Genomic DNA, 18,794 nt, shown 5'->3' on the forward strand with positions numbered 1-18,794 from the left:
ATATTCCTTGCAACAAGTTCAAATAATACAGACATGCATAAAGTAGAAAGCAAAGGGTAGAATAGTAAACATAGTTTAAATCATTCTGCATTTAAATTATGCCTCCCCTTTTTATGCCTTCTCAGTTTTTTCATAGCATTGTGTTAGGTTGTATATGTATATCTGTGTGTTTTCAATAGATATTTTTACTTCTTTAAGACAGTGTGGTGTTTGGATTTAAAGAAAAAGAGAAAGGGAAGCTCCCCCCCGCTCCCCCATTGAATCTTCATTGTCTCCTTTATACAACTTGCAGAGAAGAAATCTTACTGTTCATAAGTCACATGTTTCTAGAACTTCCATGGCAGCTATAGCAAAATATTTTGGTGACTGAAGGAGTAATGTAAATTGACCCTTTGTTTCAGACATGATCTGCTAAGTCACCTTTAAAATCAAATAGCAAAATCATTAAAAAGCATTAGGGAAAGCTATATTAACAGAGCTTTATTAATACAGCTGCTCTGCAAACACAACCCACAGAGCATCTGTTTCCACGAGAAAGCACTCATGGGCCTATCCCTCCTAGTATCTACAGTCCCATACAAAGTACTGTGCCCTGCAATCAAGGGAACAGTCTGAAGCTTGGCAGGCACATAAAGCCAGAAAAATGTAGGGTAGCTGTAGGCAGCTAATATTTGCTCGTCTTTGTTTTCTTTGTGAAAGGGAAAAGAAAGGGAACACAAATTTGTCCTAACGACCCAGATACACAACTTATTCCCTGGATTTAAAACTTCCATAATTTTGATGAATTTTGTTTGCATTACTAATGTTTGCATTGTGTCTATTTAGTTGAGCAGGCTGTATGTCAGCTCTCTGGACACAGACAATGGAGAGGCCGTGCAGTGTGTTTTAATGATTGTACATACAGAACTCCTTTTTTCTTCTCTTCTCTTTATTTTTTCTTCCTTTATTTGTTTGTGGGTTTTTTTGTTTGTTTGTTTTTTTACAGTTCTATTCCTTCAAGCAGAAATTCAGGAGTCCAGGCAATAAATTCTCCTAACCTTTCCCTAGTCTCTAACTATCAGAACAGTGTATATCATCTGTTTTTGGAAATGGTAGAATTTGCCATTCACTTACTCATTCTATAAACATTTACAGGGTAATTTTTGTATGCTAGCTCTCTTTCAGTCACCGGAGATGCAGACATGAATAGAATACAAGCCTTGCCTTTGAGTCCTTTCCAGAGGACAAGTCAGAGCTAAAATATTATTACAGCAGTGTCAGACACATTAGAATATATGTAAAGGAAAGAACCATAATTTGTAAAAAGTGGCTAAGAGAAAACACACATAGAATCTGGGGCGATGATGTAATTTATAGCGGAATGTAAATTTAGGAGGCTGAAGAAGGCTTGAGTAGACAAGGCAAGGACAAGTATTCTGAGAAAAGGAAACAGTAAGAGGAAAAGAATCAGGCACATTTTTCCTGTTTTTTTTTCCCCCTTTCTCTTTCCCCTCACTCAATAAACAATTTCCTGCCACTTTCTTTCATTTCTGTAATTTAAAAGAATTGACTCATCAAACAATAGGAAGTAAGTTCTAATGTATATAAAACTGCTCAAAATGCTTAGAGGAAGGATGCTGTGTAACTGTAAGTATAAACAAGTAATTTATAAAATGTCTCTGGGTTAACAGATTAGTGTTTCTGGAATATTTTAGTTTTCTGAAACACCACTCTAGTTTCTGGGAAGGTGAAAAAAGAGCATACACACTAACATTTATGTGGGAGGATGCTTAATGTCATATTATCCTATATAATAAAAGCGTAATATGCAAATCGACTGAATGACAAAATGACTGGAAAGTGGAGGGTGGGGCCGGCAAGCAGGCAGCTCCAGGTCAGCCAAGGCACATGCCAGCGAGCAGAGAGAGGTGATAGTGGTGGTAGTGGGGGGGGGGGGGGCAGGGCACGGGGGAGCGGTGGCAACCAGAGGCGGTGGAGAAGTGATTGGGGGAGGGCGGGGCCAGCTGCTCGCCAGCTGGTGTCGTCCCCTGATTGGCCCACCCGGTCTAAGCCATCAGTCGGACATCCCCTGAGAGCTCCAGGACTGCAAGAGGGAGCAGGCCAGGCTGAGGGACCTCCATGAGTACACGAATTTTCATGCACTGGGCCTCTAGTCCTATATAATAAAAGTCTAATATGTAAATTGACCAAACGGCAGAACGACTGGTGGAACAACTGATCGCTATGACGTGCATTGACCACCAGGGGGAAGACGCTCAATGCATGAGTGGCCCCAGTCCACAGGCCCCAGGCCAGCCAAGGCAGGTGCCAGTGGGGGCCCCTCGATCATCCTGCTTGTTGCCCCACAGATCATCCCTGATTGCTGGCCCGGCCTAGGGACCCTACCCGTGCATGAATTTTGTGCACCAGGCCTCTAGTTTATAATAAAAATATAGAAATACCTAAATTCTAACTTGTGACAACTGTTATACAAATTACACATATTAATATGTGACACATATCATTACAAATTTTTAGTAGTCACAAAGTCATAAAGTATCATCTCATACCTCTATAGAAATCTATCTATGTGTATATATATATATGGCTAATATGCAAAGTGTCCCCTCGGGAGTTCGCCCGGGAGACCGGGAGTTCGATAGCTTGCTATGACGTGCACTAACCATCAGGGGCAGCACGGAACATGGCAGGTGACCAGCCATAGTGGCAGGGTGCTGAGAGAGTGAGAGAAGGAGGAGGCAGGGAGGTGGGGAGGTGGGGGGAACCACAGGGTAATGGTGCATGGGTGGTGAGGGAGGAAGGAGGCAGAAAGCAGGGAGGCAGGGAACCTGACCAGCCCTGATCACCAGCCAGGCCTAGGGACCCTACCCATGCACGAGTTTCGTGCACTGGAGCTCTGGTATATATATATATATATATATAGAGAGAGAGAGAGAGAGAGAGAGAGAGAGAGAGAGAGAGAGAGAAATAGAAAAATCACAAGAAGGATATACAATTAATGAAAAACAGTATTTTTTCTAGATTTTAGAATTACAGATAATTTTAACTTTTATTACCACTTCCCATATTTTCAATACTATCTATAATGAACATGTCTTGCCACAGTCTTTTGTAGCGAGGGTTCAGGAATCTGGAGAAGGGTCTGCGACATAAACAGATACACTAGACAAGAAATATAAATTTGGAAGGCATGGGGAACCAGGCAGAAACTTCCTCTCTAGTGGAGTTGCTCCCCAAATGTCCAGACCCACGGCTTTTTATTTACTAGAATATACATTTGCCCTTTAGCAAAACAAACACACATATCAAAGGTAAGGTTTGGTAAGCAATAAAGGATTACCAGCTTAGGGGATTGCCTTCAGCTATTCAGTCAACAGCAGGGTAATACAATGCTGATTCTCAGCCCTGCTGAATATCAAAGTCTATCAGCCTTCTGAGCACTTCTGGAATTTATTATGACCTGCTGGTGTTAGCCTCCAGCAATGTCTCATTTTCTAATCATAAGAAAAATCAAAATTAATTACAGCAGCAGGATGGACTTAAGTATTTCACCTCTAGTTTGGTTTCTAAATTAAAGACCAACCTGGCTGGTGTGGCTCAGTGGTTGTGAGTGGATCCATGCACCAAGAGGTCTCAGATTCGATTCTAGTCAGGGCACATACCTGGAGGTTGCAGGCTCGATCTCCAGTAGGACGGCATGCAGGAGGCAGCCAAATTGATGGTTCTCTTGCATCTATCATTGATGTTTCTATATCTCCCTCTCCCTTTCTCTGTTTGAAATCAATACAAAAAACATTAAATAAAAGGCAAAAGGCCCTGACTACATGGCTCAGTGATTAGAAGCTCTGCCTGCACACCCCAGGGTCTAGGGCTCAATTCCCAGTCAAGGCCACATACCTTGGTTGCAGGTTTGATCCCCACCTCTGGACTAGTCGGGGAACATGTGAGAGGTAACCTGTGGATGTGTCTCTTTCATATTTCTCTCTCTCTCTCTCTCTCTCTCTCTCTCTCCTTCCACTCTCAATATAACAATCAATGGAAAACAATACCCTCATTCCTTAGGTGAGGATTTAATTTAAAAAATTAAATTAAAGGCTAAGCTAAATACAAGAAACATTGCCTATTTGTCTCACAAAGAACTATGCCATTGGATTTTAACTGATTGGATAAATATTTGAAAAAAATAAGTGAACTTGTAATACAGATTTGAATACTTCTGCTTTAAGTCAAAATTTCAAATATTTTTCTGCTCTATTTTTGAGTAAACAACTTTTTAAAATAGCACATATTTTAAATTAAAATCGTTGTGGATGAACTTTAGGACATAACTTTAAGAGATTTCTGTGATGGATAATTAAGATTGAATTATTATTGGTTTTAGGATTATTTTTTTTGTACCATACTGTTTTATATCATAGTTTAGCTGCCAGATTCAGATTAGTATTTACCAAGCAATGTGGCCTTTGCTCTGTCAATAATGTTGCCTAGAAATAGGTTATTAAAATTTGTCTTTGTTAGTATTAGTACCTATTCTGAGTTTTAAAATAAAATTCTAGCATTTTAAAAGTAATTCTCTTCTTTCAAGATAAGAAATATGAGCCTGGCCAGCATGACTCAGTGTTGAGCATCGACCTATGAACCAGGAGGTTACAGTTCAATTCCCTGTAAGGACACATGCCCGGATTGCTGGCTTCATTCCCTGTGTGGGACATGCAGAAGGCAGCTTATCAATGATTCTCTCTCATCATTGATATTTCTATCTTTCTTTCCTCCTCCATTCCTCTTTCTGAAATCAATAAAAATATATTTATTAAAATAAAGAAATATGTGATCACTGAGCATGTGACTTTCTTTATCTGTTGAAAATTATAGTAATAACATAATTTTCTTGTTATTGACTATGTGCCAGTTACATGGGAGATGCCCTAATTATGAGAAGTTAATTCAGCCAAAACAGCTAGACCACAATTTCTTCAAAAGATAATTGTTTTTCAACAATGTCGTATGTGGCATAGTGGTTAGGAACTTATATTTGAGATTGAATTCTGACTCCATCACTTACTTTTTTTTCTTTCTTTATTGATTGAGGTATTACATATGTGTCCTTATCCCCTCATTGTCCCCCAACCCCCTCACTCATGAACTCATGCCCCTGGTGTCTGTGTCCATTGGTTATGCTTATATGCATGCATACAAGTCCTTTGGTTGATCTCTCCCCCTTACCCCCATCCTCCCCTACCTTCCCTCTGAGGTTTGATGTTCTGATCGATGCTTCTCTGTCTCTGGATCTGTTTTTGTTCATCAGTTTATGTTGTCGCTTGTGGGAGGCCGGAGCAGCAAGGCCCCCTTCGGCGTCAGGTCTGGGGGGAGGTCCCCTGCGGAGCCCGCGGGCCGGACACCTGGGGGGGCGGCGGCGGCGGCTACTCTGGACGGGAGCAGGGCCCTTCCCGTGGAGATCGCCCCAGCTAGATCATAGAAGTTAAATGTAAAAGTTTTAAAACGCATCCGGGATTTCTGTGCACATGTAAAGGGAAAAGGCCAGTTTAAAAATGAGTGCGCACAGTTTTGAGCTGAACTTGACCTTTTGCTGTGTACAGAATAAAAACCCGAGACTGTTTTGGCCTTAAAAATGGCAGAGATGAACCTGACAAAGAAGTGTTCGGATTGAATTGGGAAAAATTGTGTTAATTGTGGTAACTAAATGCCTTTGCTTATTGGTACAGCCACCATTTTGGGCTGCATGACTTGGCAGCTGCCATGTTGGCCGCATGGTTTGCCGCTCCCCTGGGGGCCGCCATCTTGAAACAGCAAAGGCCCCTCCCTCTGATTTAGTCAGGGGTGGAGCTTTAAGGCGGAGTTTTATGGGGCAGAAGTAAGCTTGCCTCGAGGATTTATTTTTAAGCTGATCTCTTAAATCTAGAAAACCCTGCTTTCCTTAAACTAAGGACAATCAAAGGTTATGTCAAAGTCTTTAAAAGGGACTGATAGCAGTAATCCAATTTCTAAAGTCAGATAGAGACTGTGGTTTCATACTGATCTTAAAGGGCATATTTTTCCTTTGCCTGGGAGGGACAGTGCAGCTGTCCCAGGGTCGGGAGGGCTCCAGCTAACTTGCAACTCAGTGTTCGGGAGACCCAGGATATGCCTAAGTTTAACCTCTATGGTTTGGATTGCATGAAAAAAAAATTGAATGTATTGTTAATCTGAGGAATGTTAATTATTTACATGTCACCTAAAAATTAAGGCTAAAAGTTCTAACTAATAAATAATAGGCCAGTAAGCTGGAACTGGTCACTGGTGGTGGATTGTGAAAAGGGATGGACACTGCCTAATTTCTCCTTCCTTGGTACCCCTGAAACATCAGAGGGTACTTCTGGCCTTGATTTTCTTGGTTTTTGGTTTGGGATTTGTTTGTTTGTGATGAAAACCGTTTCTATATGAATGAGACATAGGTCAAGAATCTTGTCCTGGGATGTGGGAAAGAAAGGCTCCCACATCTGTTCCTGTCAGGCCCCCATCAGGGGACTTGGGTGGTGTTCCTGTTATCTGCTCAAGAGCCCAAGACTGTAAAGATACTTGTTCACTGAAAAGGTGTAAGTATAAATGTTTATTTGATGTTTGTAAACATCTCTGTCTGTTTGTTTGCTGGGAACCTTGATTTGCTATGTGATATTCTGTGCTGGGTTGGGATTTTGGAATTCTGGGGTAAATTTAAAAGGTATCTGTGGCTTTTCTAGTCTGATTGGGACATTTAAGGGTGGGGCTCACAGTTCCTCAGGGCAAAGATTTAATGGGCCCTTCCCCCTTACTGTGAAAGGAAGGCAACGGGCCCTAGAATCTGTACGAGACCAGCCCAACCCCAACTCCTCCTCATCAGCACAGACCAGGAGATTGGGTCTACAGCAGAAGGCACCGCCAGGAGACCCTCGAGCCACGTTGGAAGGGTCCCTACACTGTGGTGCTGACGACCCCCACCGCTCTCAAGGTAGACGGCGTCGCGACCTGGGTCCATCTGTGATCCGGGAAGACTTCGTCACCAAATGGAGCGTCGAGATCAACGCAACCCGCTCAAGCTCAAGCTACGGCATGCTCAACCTGCCTGATGCTGGTAACAATCCTTGCGATCACTCCTGCTACTGGGAGCCCCCACAATGCTGTGTAATAGACTGAGATGATGCCTGCATCTTCATAGACATGGCTCCAAAGAGACAAGGATAATTCATAGGAAGGTCAAGAATAGACTTTAGTAGGATTTGGCTGCCTGAAGCGGCCATGATGCCAATATTATATTTCATTGTATTGATATGTTATATTGACCTTTGATTCTCTTGCAGGTTTGAATGTATGTTGGCTGTCCTGGAAGGGGACTGTGTGGGGTGAACCCCAAGAGTAGAGGGTGTCTGGCTGCCAAGAGGGCAGGTGCCCAACTGGGCAGGGAAGGGTGCCCATCAGGTTTTGGTCTCTGTTGAGAGACAGTTGATGGTTGGCAGCCTGTATATTGTCTTTCAGGCCTGCGTAACCATGCCCACGTCAGGGGTAGTACAAACCTCAACTGTAGAAAGCTGGGAAAGGCCTGTTTGGAATAGAAGGTCTAAGGCATGGTTATGCATAGAAAGAAAGTTTAATGCCAACAGTTACTGTTTTGTTATAACTCCATGAAAAGGAATTGACAAGGAAAAATCAGAAAATCTTAGAGCAGATCAGTATGTTTTTCTCCTTACATAATTCCTCTGAAATATTGGCAATGCTAAATAAGTCATGGCAATACATTTCTTTGCATAGATTCAATAAGACTGGTTCCTAATAGTGGTTTTATTAATGGAAAACTTTGACTGGAGTATCATGTTTTATGGGCCCAGCACGCTTCCGCTGCGCCACTCTGCTCAGACATAGGAGTATCATGTTTTAAAGAGCCCTGTCTGAGCTCTAAAGACTTGAAGCCAGTAAAAATGCCACGAAGAAAATCTGGTATCTTGCTTGGGAGCCCTGAAGATGGCTGGCGCTGGAGCATCAGGCCCATGCCCTACCATCACTGGCGGTTGGTAAGAGTAGAAGGGGAGCAATAAGGATGCCTCTGCATCCCTGTGGAACCCCCACACACTCTGGGCCACAACGAGTAGGAGGGCTATTGAGATGGGCCTTAAAGCCTGGAGCGTGGGCTCAGGTGGAGTTGCTACAGGTGAAGGATTCACCTAACTCAGCAGATACTGCAGGCAGGCCTGATGGCAACTGGATGGCTTGGCTTCCTGGCCCTATGGGGCACATTAAGATTCAACCATGAGATTCCAGCAAAGGTGGTCGGTTACCATTCTTGTTGTGTTTATGCAAACATCAGGCCAAATTGAATACAGTAGATAAATTAATCTTGATTTGGTTTTTTTGATAGCCATGGAGGAATTTTAAGAAGAAAAATCCTATTTCAATAGAAGTTGTTAAAGCTAAAATGGTTTCTTTCCCTTCCATCGGACCATTTGTTAAGCATATAGGGATAGTTGAGTTGATAGTTCTGTGTGCCCAGTTCGGGCCTCTAACAACGGTGGAATAGAAATGCAGCCCGTCTCATGATTGAGCCAGAAGTTCCAAGACAAAGGGGGGAATGAAAGGGCGAGGGCTAGGCCCTCCACCTTGCCCCAGGGTAAGGGCTAGGCCCTCCACCTTGCCTCAGGGTAAAGGCTACGCCCTCCACCTTGCCCCAGGGTAAGGGCTACGCCCTCCACCTTGCCCCAGGGTAAGGGCTACGCCCTCCATCTTGCCCCAGGGTAAGTGCTCCATCTTATCTTGGCCACGTGCTTGGCAAGGAGCTTCTTCCCGGAAGTCTAAGCCTCTGCTAGCCACACCCAGGAACAAGACACTGACTTGTGCCTGGCCAATCGGCAGAGCACAGTCCTTTCTCCTCCCCTTACTCCAACTCCCCCTATATAACCGGTCTCCACACAGAGTTATCTTTCTGCTTCCTGCCGCTGCGTCGGCAAGATGGGGGAGCCGAGCTAGCTCGAATAAAGACTCTTATGCTTTTGCATCGGACATGGCTGGCTCCCTGATGTGGTTTCTTGGGGATCCTGAAATCTGGGCATAACAGATCCTACTCATTTCTTTTACACAGGGGTCCTCAAACTACAGCCCGTGGGCCACATGCAAATACAAATATTGTATTTGTTCCCGTTTTGTTTTTTTACTTCAAAATAAGATATGTGCAGTGTGCATAGGAATTTGTTCATAGTTTTTTTTTAAACTATAGTCCGGCCCTCCAATGGTCTCAGGGACAGTGAACTGGCCCCCTGTTTAAAAAGTTTGAGGACCCCTGCTTTTACATATTGGGTACACAGAAATTTTTATTTGAGAAAAAAACTTTCCCTAACCTCCATCATACACAAAAATGATAGATAGGGAGATGATAGATAGATGATGATAGGTAGATAGATATATGATAGATAGATAGATAGATAGATAGATAGATAGATAGATAGATAGATAGATAGATGTTAGATAAAATACATACTATGGGAATTGCAGTCATGGTGCCAATTTGAAGCCATTATTTTCTTGGGGTCTTTCAGTCAAAGTAGAGACTTGTTTGGAATGCTTAAAATGACAAAAAGGAGAACTTTGGAAGTTGTTCTTTACTGATAGGAGTTTTTTTAAAAAATCACAAGGCTGAGCCATCAACTTTTAGGAATGATAAGCTTTTATTTCTATTCTGTCTATCTGGAGCTTTCATAATTTTCCCAATAACCATCATTGCTTTGGTCCAGGACTGAAATCAGATGGTATTTCAGGTAATATTTATTTTTGTTTCATTTGAATTCACATACAAATAGATATCTTTGTTCTTTTTGTAGACAAATATTTGGAGTATATGTCTTTAAGTCGCAGGTTGAAGAGAAAGAGAAGTTACCAGTCTGAAAACTATTTCTTCTTCACTCTATAGTTAAAACAATGCTTTCCTCTAGATTATTAAAGGAAGGTAAAGGGAGCTTAGGGATTGTAGGTACTCTGGGGAATATTTCATCTCAAAGAAAGGAATTTCTAAAATTAAAAATTATATTTTAATGTGAAATGGGACCAAGCAACTCAGCAGTTATGTTTAAGATAAGCTTTTTATTGGCTAAAAGAAAGATTGATTTGCATTTAATAATAACAATATGCTTTTGGAAAAGTATTAACTATTATGATGGTTATTGTATATATCCACTGGTAAAGTTATATGTATTCAGTTTTGTCTGTTTACTAACCTTTTACATCACTTTAAAATTATACCTTAAAGGCAATTTAATCATCTAATTCTAAAACTATTAAGCTCTTTCTCATAGTTTCCATAGTAACAGATAACTAAAGGTGGGGAGGTTTATTATGGGAACAGGTCCTACAACAAATTCTATCACATACATATATTTTATTAAATAACATTTGTTAGAAAACAGGCAAAAATAATTAATATAACTTGTGTAAAATTGGGTACGTCTACTCTATCTACACTTTGGGTGCTTTAAACACATGTTGTATTAAAGGTTTACTGGAGGCAGAAGCACATCCTCTAGAGGCAAAATTCAGTTAATTTATTATCTGCATGAAACAAACGGAATGCTAAGAACCAATTACTGAATGTGTTACCATTTAATGATCAAGCCTCAGGCACCATCACTAAAGAACTAACTACAGGATTTACTAGACTCTTACTTGCTGGAGAAACGGGACACTATCCTGTGGAATGGCCCACCTCTCAGATTTTTAAATATTCTTTCTGGTGTCATTTACTTGGTGCCTCCACACCTGCAAAGTCTATCATCTAGAATTCAAATCTAGTCTTGGTTAGAAGCCATTATTGGTGATGTTGTATTTTTTTTTTTTTTGTATCCCCTCTTATATGAAATTATATTACACACACACACTCAAATTTTATTAAGCAACACTTATTAGCAAGCAGGCAAAAATATAACCTAATATTTGGTCATCTTGCCAATAGATTTTTTCCCCCCATAGAAACGTAGGTTTATTTTGATAGAGACAAGCTGAATACAAAGGGCTGAGATAAATGAGTAATTGTTAACATAAAATAATAGAACATTTTAATAAAAATTAATATATTTTCTTGAACATTAACTTGCCAGACACTGAATAACAGCACAAATTAAAAGCATAAGCATTTATACCTATTTTTCTTGTTCTCCAAAAGTGAAATATTTCCTGTTGCGCACACCAAACAAGTCAGTCCAAGACTAACGATGACACTAAGACTTTTGTTTTGAGTTAAGGTGGTAGCAGCCTGACCCAAGAGTAACAGTGATAAACAGTACAGAAAAGACCCCTGCTCTCCTGGAGCTTACACTCTAATGGTATAAAAGTATGATAAACAAGTAAGTAAGTAAGTAAGTAAATATGATCATTCCACGTAGCAATGCAGATATAAATAAACAACTAGTAAATGAGATAGAGAATTCAAAGTGGTCCAGGAAAGCCTCTATGAAGAAGTGACATTTGAGCACTGCCTAAAAAATTGGCAAATGAATATCCACTTGTGGCATAAACAAGTTTGGCATGTTTGGGAAAAGAAAGGAGACATTTAGCTGAAGCATTAGTGATCTAGGGAAATGTATCTCACGGCAATGTGGGAGACCAGATATTGTACTTCTCTCTACCACCAAACACATAAAAACAATGAGTGTAGTATTACATATTTATTTTGAAATGGATAGCTGACTTTAAAAATGAAGTGAGTAAAGTCCCTATTCGCCAAAAACAAAGGGGGAACATTAAAGTGGTAAGGTCAAACTAAATATTACTTGAGTTGGTCATCAAGAGTATGGATTTTAATAACCATATGGGATAAAAAATGAGGCCATGGGCCCAATGGAAGCAAAATGTTGAAATTGAGAGTTCTGCTAGGCGCAGTGGTTCTCAACCTTCCTAATGCCACGACCCTTTAATACAGTTCCTCATGTTGTGGTGGCCCCCAACCATAAAATTATTTTTGTTGCTACTTCATAACTGTAATTTTGCTACTGTTATGAATCGTAATGCAAATATCTGATATGCTATATGTGTTAGAGGCTTAGAAAAATTTTCTCACCAATACAAAAATATTCCACCAAAACATAGTTTTCATGAGATTAGGATCTTTGGTTGTTTAATTCACTGCTAACTTCCTAGTCCTTAGCACAGTGATGGCAAACAGCAGGAACTTATGGAATGTTTATTGAATGAATGAATGAATGTCTTTGCCTGGGCTGTAAGTGAAGAGGAAAAAGTTTCCCTTCTGAATTTTAACCATTGGCCTTCTCTCACATAAATTTTGGGATTTATTTATTTATTTTTATTATTTATTTATTTATTTTTAAAATATATTTTATTGATTTTTTACAGAGAGGAAGGGAGAGAGATAGAGAGTCAGAAACATCGATGAGAGAGAAACATCGATCAGCTGCCTCCTGCACATCTCCCACCGGGGATGTGCCTGCAACCCAGGTACATGCCCTTGACCGGAATCGAACCCGGGACCCTTCAGTCCGCAGGCCAACGGTCTATCCACTGAGCCAAACCGGTTTTGGCAAATTTTGGGATTTAAAGTTAGAATTGAAAACACATGGGAAGTTTGCAAATCTCCAAGACAAGAAATTTACACAAAAATTGCTCCAAATTGTGACACCCATGGAGAGCCTAAATTAACAAAAGAACACATTTTCAACTAAGATTTTCTACAGAAAATAAAACCCCACTAAAAATAAGCTTAGAATCTAAAATTATAAAACATACAAGGAAATAAGCTTGAGAGTAAGAGCAAACTTAAGATTTCCAGATAGTAGAAAAGATAAAAAGGGATTTAAAACTTGACAAAAGAATGAGACCCTACTTTTAAATGAAAGACTGTCAAATTTGATGAGTCAGATTGTTTTTTAGAAATAAAATATAGTCACACAAAACTTAATGGATGAGTTGAATAGCAAATTAGATAAGTCTGAAGAGAGAATTGGTGAACTAGAAGCAAGCATTAAACAAAATTAGCCAAAATGCAGCATAAATAGACAGAAAATAAGAAATAGATAGAGGGGACCCAAGATCACAGCAGAGTAAGTGGAAGTTACACTTACCTCCTCCCAGGACCATATCAAAATAAAAACTAAATAATAGAACAATCAACCAGGATTACCATATGAAGACTAGCTGAACAGAAGTGTGATAACTAAGGATATGCAGAAGAAGCCATGTTGAGACTGTTAGGAAGGGTGGAGATGCAAGAAGGGCTGGCCCAGAACCCACTTGGCAGTAATTGAGAATCAGGAGGGATAGCTCAGCTGTAGAGATCCACCCTAAAGAGTGAGGGGTCTGAACCCCACACTGGGCTCCCCAACCTGAGCACCAATGCCTGGAAGAGAAGCCCGCAAAATATCTGGCTGTGAAAATCAGTGGGGATTCCACCCACCAGGGTGAAATTGGAGGCTGCTGGAAACCCAGGTGTCCTCTTTAAGAGCCACTGCACAAAATCTAGCTCACAAGCACTCACCCTGGGCTCAATCAGGACAGCAGCTCAGCAGGGACTGGAGTGACACAGAAAGAGATTGTGTAACTTCAGGAAGAGGGCTGGAAGGACAGAAACCTATGTCCCTGGGCCGAGTCCCTTTCCACACTGACTACAGATGCCATTTTTCCTAGGTGGAGCCCTTTCCTCTGTACTACATTAGCCTGACCAACTGAGCCCTCACCCTGCCAAGCTTGCTCCCTGCAGAGGAATCTGTTGGCTGCAGCCAGCCTGGGCCTGGGTTGCATTCTCTCATGGAAAGTCCTTGAGGAAATCTGGGAAAACTCAGGGTGTGTCTGAGACACACAAGGAGAGACTGAGTTTGTGTGGCTTTAGGAAGAGGCCATTTCCCCCAAGTGCCCTACCTGTGTTGGGCCCAACCTTCTCAGAGCATCAGTCTGAGGCTGTGCACTAGCCCCACAGGGGGAGCACTGCTCAGCCACCAGCCGGGCTGATGGCTGGCCAAGCGCAGCGGAGGTGTGGTGGTGGGAGCCTCTCCTGCCTCTGCAGCAGTGCTAAGGATGTCCAACTGTGGCTTAGGGAGCGGGCCTAAGCCACAGTCGGACATCCCCCAAGGGCTCTCGGACTGCTAAAGGGCGCAGGCTGGGCTGAGGGTCCCCCCCTCTATGTGCACAAATGTCATACACTAGGCCTCTAGTTTAGTATATAATTATGGCAAGATGTGTGACTGTGTGTACTAGAATAATAGTTGTAGCAATATGTTCAATAATTTAGAAAAAGTCTCAAGAAAGCCATATGTAATTGTAAATTTCTGACAAGGTAAATTAACCAACATGTATATATGTATTTTTATCTTATCACTTTTACTGACCACCAGGCAGCAGCTCCTGTGTTGAATGTCTGGCCCCTGGTTGTCAGTGCGTGTCATACCGACCAGTCTTTCTGCCGTTTGGTTGATTTTCTGCCGTTTGGTTGATTTGCATATTACCCTCTTATTATATAGGACTAGAGGCCCGGTGCACAAAAATTTGTGCACTGGCGGGGGGGGGGGGGGCGGGGGAGGCTGTCCCTCAGCCCCACTTGTGCCCTCTCACAGTCTGGGACCTCTCGGGAGATAACAACCTGCTGGCTTAGGCCTGCTCCCGGGTGGCAGAGGGCAGGCCCAATCCCTAGGGGCCTGCCCCACAGCCCCTGGTCAGGCTCAGAGCAGGGCCAATTAGGGATTTGGGGTGCCTCCCCCTGTCACACTCAAGTCAGGGTCGATGGGGAGGTTGTGGCACCACCCCCTGTCACACTGGCTCTGCTGATCCCAGTGCTGGGAGGCCTCGCTGCTCCACTGATCCCGGTGCTGGGAGGCATATTACCCTTTTACTATATAGGATAGAGGCCTGGTGCACAGGTGGGGGCCGGCTGGTTTGCCCTAAAGGGTGTCCTGGATCAGGGTGGGAGACCTGTTTGGGTGCCTGGCCAGCCTGGGTGAGGGGATGATGGCTGTTTGCAGCTGGTCACACCCCCTTTAGGTTGGGGGTCCCCAATGGGGTGCCTGGCCAGTCTGAGTGAGGGGCTGAGGGCTGTTTTCAGGCTGGCGGGCGACTGAAGTTCCCAACCTCTCCTTTTTTCTTTTTTTTTAATTCTGGGATTTATTTACCTTCTATGGCTGTCACTGGAGCTGAGAGCCGGCTTTAGCTCTGAGGCCAGCTCCAGCTTGAGGCCTTAGCTGCTGAAAGCAGGAATCTAGGGTTTGTTTGGGTTCTATAATTGCAACATTGTTTCTGTCCTGCTTGCTCCAGCTCTGATGGCTGAAAGCAGGTTTCTGGGTTTTGTTTAGCTTCTATAATTGCAACATAGTTGCTTAGACTGCAGCTCAGAGGCCGGCAACGGCAGGCGGGGAACCTTGGCTTCCTCCTTCACTGGAGCAAGCAAGCCTCCTGTTCACTTCAGCTGCCTGGCTTCCAGCCGCCATCTTGGTTGGCAGTTAATTTGCATATCGCCCTGATTAGCCAATGGGAAGCGTGTCGGAGGTACTGTTAATTACCATGTTTGTCTATTATTAGATAGGACTAGAGGCTTGGCGCATGAAATCATGCACAGGTAGAGTCCCTCGGCCTATTTTGCAATCACGGCCATCTTCCCCTGCTGCCAGCAGCCGGCCCCGCCCCACCACCACCCACCCAGGTTCCCCATTCACCATCCGGAGATTGGAGCCTGCTGGCCAGGGGGGAGGGACCAAGAGGTTGCCCATTCCTGCCTGCTCGCCAGCCCCACCCCCACCGCGGGTCACCCTCTGTGTGTGGGGCAACTGGCAGGGCAGGGTGCCACTGGCATACCCCGCCACACACCCCAGTTCCCCAATCACCATCGGGCAATGGGAGCCTGCGGGCCAGTGATAGGGAAAAAGAGGTCAGATGTTCTTTCCGCTCACCAGTCCTGCTCCCTGCCGCCACCCACTCTGGTTCCCCATTCGCCATCAAGCAATGGGAGCCTGACAGCCAGGGGAGGGATCGAGAGATTAGTTGACCATTCCTGCCCACTCGCCAGCTCCACCCCCACTGCAGGTTGCCCTCTGTGTGGGGGGGCAATCCACAGGGTGGGGACCTTGGACTGGCACCGTCTGCATCTCCTGCCACCCACCCCAGTTCCCCGTTCACCACTGGGCAATGGGAGCCTGCTGACTGGGGAAAGGGACCGAGAGGTGGTCAGTGCTCCTCATAGTAACTGGTCAAGCGGTAATTCTGGTCATTCTGCCATTATGGTTGCTGGGCTTTTATTATATAGGATGTTTGACTCAAAATCAGATGAGTGAAAAGTCCTCCTGTGTAGATCAAACTTCTTTCCTTCGAAACAGGTGAAAGCAGCCATAGTCTGCCTATCCCTAGGTTAAACATCATCCTGTTGCACAGTCTGCTCATTGAATTCCCTGCAAAAACTTCCCTTTGAGAGTGAATAGAGTCTCAGTTAAGAGTCTCTGAGCTATTTTTCCTTTCTTGCCTTTTATGGTCTCACCGAATTTCTCTTTTTGTTGCCTTCTAAAATTCCTTCTAATTTCTCAACTTACTTGTAGTCTAAAAATTTGTTTTTTCTTTACAATTCTGGATTTCCAGCCTTATAATTCCACCCCAAAATGGTCTGTACATTTTGTTTATACAATGTTTATAGCAACATTAGGGTAGAATTTAGCATATTTAAAAGAAGATAGCTTATTTGTTTTTAGTTTATCTCTGGTTGCTCTGGGTTTCTCCTAATCCACATATATGTTGTCTCAAGGAAAGGAGGAGAGCCATATCTGTGTGCAGAAGGCCCACAAAATGAGCTATTTGCCTGCAAGAATCTAGCCAAACTGTGCCACAGCTTGCAACAGTGAATTGGATGAGAAATGTGTCTGGATTAACAACTAACATGTTTTAGTAAGGGAGGACTAACAGTTTAGGCATCAAGAGACTCCAATCTAGTTTTGAGTTTGCAACTAACCAACTGCATGATATTTCATGATCACTGAAGCTTTTTCAATCTCAGTGTCCTAAAAAAGTGAAATATGTAAATTTTAAGGCTCAAAATATAATTCAATATTCACTGGCTCTGATGTTCAGGAATGATTTTCTTCTGTAGTCACCCATTCAGAGACTACAGAAAAGGCAGAGACTACTCTTTCTATGGAAAAAAATAAAGTGCGTTGATGAGAGAATACAGGCTCAAGAGCCTGACACACCTCTGCTGGATCTCACTTCTGCCCTCTACCAGGTGGTCCAGAGTGAGTGATACACCTTCTGTCTGTCTTAGCTCTGTGTGTGTATGACAGGAACGATAACATTTGACTCACAGGATTGTTCTGAGGATTGCAAGAGCGAGCGACATAGTATGCAAATGGCATGTACATGATAGGTAGCCTATAAATGGAAGTTATTCTTAACACTGTCCTTCTACTTACTGGTTTGCAGAGGAGACTGTGTTTTGACTGGGAGAATTCAGTGCTATAAAGAACTCAGTAATTGGTAGATCGTTTAAAAGTGTCCAACACAAAACGTATAAAGTAAAAAGGCAAAATTCCCTTTGTTCTTCTTCCAGCACCACTGTCCACACATATATCTGTCCAGATTATTTCTAAATATAAAAGTATAGGTGCATAAATATAATTACTTCCACAAAAACCATATGTTACAGATAATGTTAGATAAGTATATTTGAACGGTAAGTGTGAAGGAATAATGAATATTTCTTGTTTAATAAGAAAACAGTAGCTTTGGGGAAAAATTTAGCTGTGAGCAAAGTGGAAAGAGATATCTGCATGTCACTCCAGTTTTTTTGTGTTTTTTTTTACAAAAATTAAAACTTCACTACTAAAATCATTATTCAAATATTCATGTTGTTGAGTGAAATAAAATCATATAAACATTGTCCAAACTGTATGGAGATTTTTGAGTGCGTGGATGACAAATGAATAAGAAAATAACTTGCTGAAATGCTATTAGGCCCTTTTCCTGCTAAGACACTTCCTTCCAGCAACCTAACAAAGTTTTGCAAACACAGACAAAGATTCTCTGCTGTTGGAAAAAGACATAGATTCTCTGCTGTTATTTGTTACAGCAAGTGCAAACTGACCTAGTTAGGGTTGCTATGGATACCATAATTGTGAATTTAATAATACTCTCTGAAGGAGTAGCAAAACAGCTCTACAAAAATGGTGAGACCCATCTGAGCCTCAGCCTTGAAAGGTGAAGAACTGAGTCAGAGAGGCTGAGTGGTTTACCCATTACCAAGAGAGAACTCAGGAGAAATCTCAGAATTCATTAGCCTAATGTCTCTGAGTTCAGTCCCCACATGCTTTTTAAAGCCACTCACTTCATGAAAAATGCTTCTTAGTTTGTGGTTTACATGAGTGAGCTCTTGCTGCATTTATTAAAAAACTAGTGGCCTGGTGCATGGATTCATGCAAATTGAAAGGAAATTAATTAGAAGAAATATTTTAATATCACTATTTGCCCTTTCTCTAAATAGAAGTGGCAGAGAGGAAAGAAAATTAGTAAAATGTATGTGAAAATAATATATAAATTAATTAATAAATAAACAATAACAACATGATATAACAACAAAGACACAATACAAAAAGAACAAACACATGATATAAAAACAACAAAAACATGATATAAAAACAACATTGATAAAACCAATGACTGATAAATTGATTAAGCATATTCTAACACTGAGGCCAGTGTCAGACGGGGACAAATCAATCCTTGGAATCAGAACCACCTCTTCCTTCCACAGATCCTGTTAAAACTTCAGCTTCGATTATGATAGCTCTCAATCTTTTGATAATATATCT

The sequence above is a fragment of the Myotis yumanensis genome, unplaced genomic scaffold (genome assembly GCF_028538775.1).
Source record: "Myotis yumanensis isolate MYYU_CA2020_CCGP unplaced genomic scaffold, mMyoYum1.0.hap1 SCAF_1, whole genome shotgun sequence".
NCBI classification, from domain to species: domain Eukaryota; kingdom Metazoa; phylum Chordata; class Mammalia; order Chiroptera; family Vespertilionidae; genus Myotis; species Myotis yumanensis.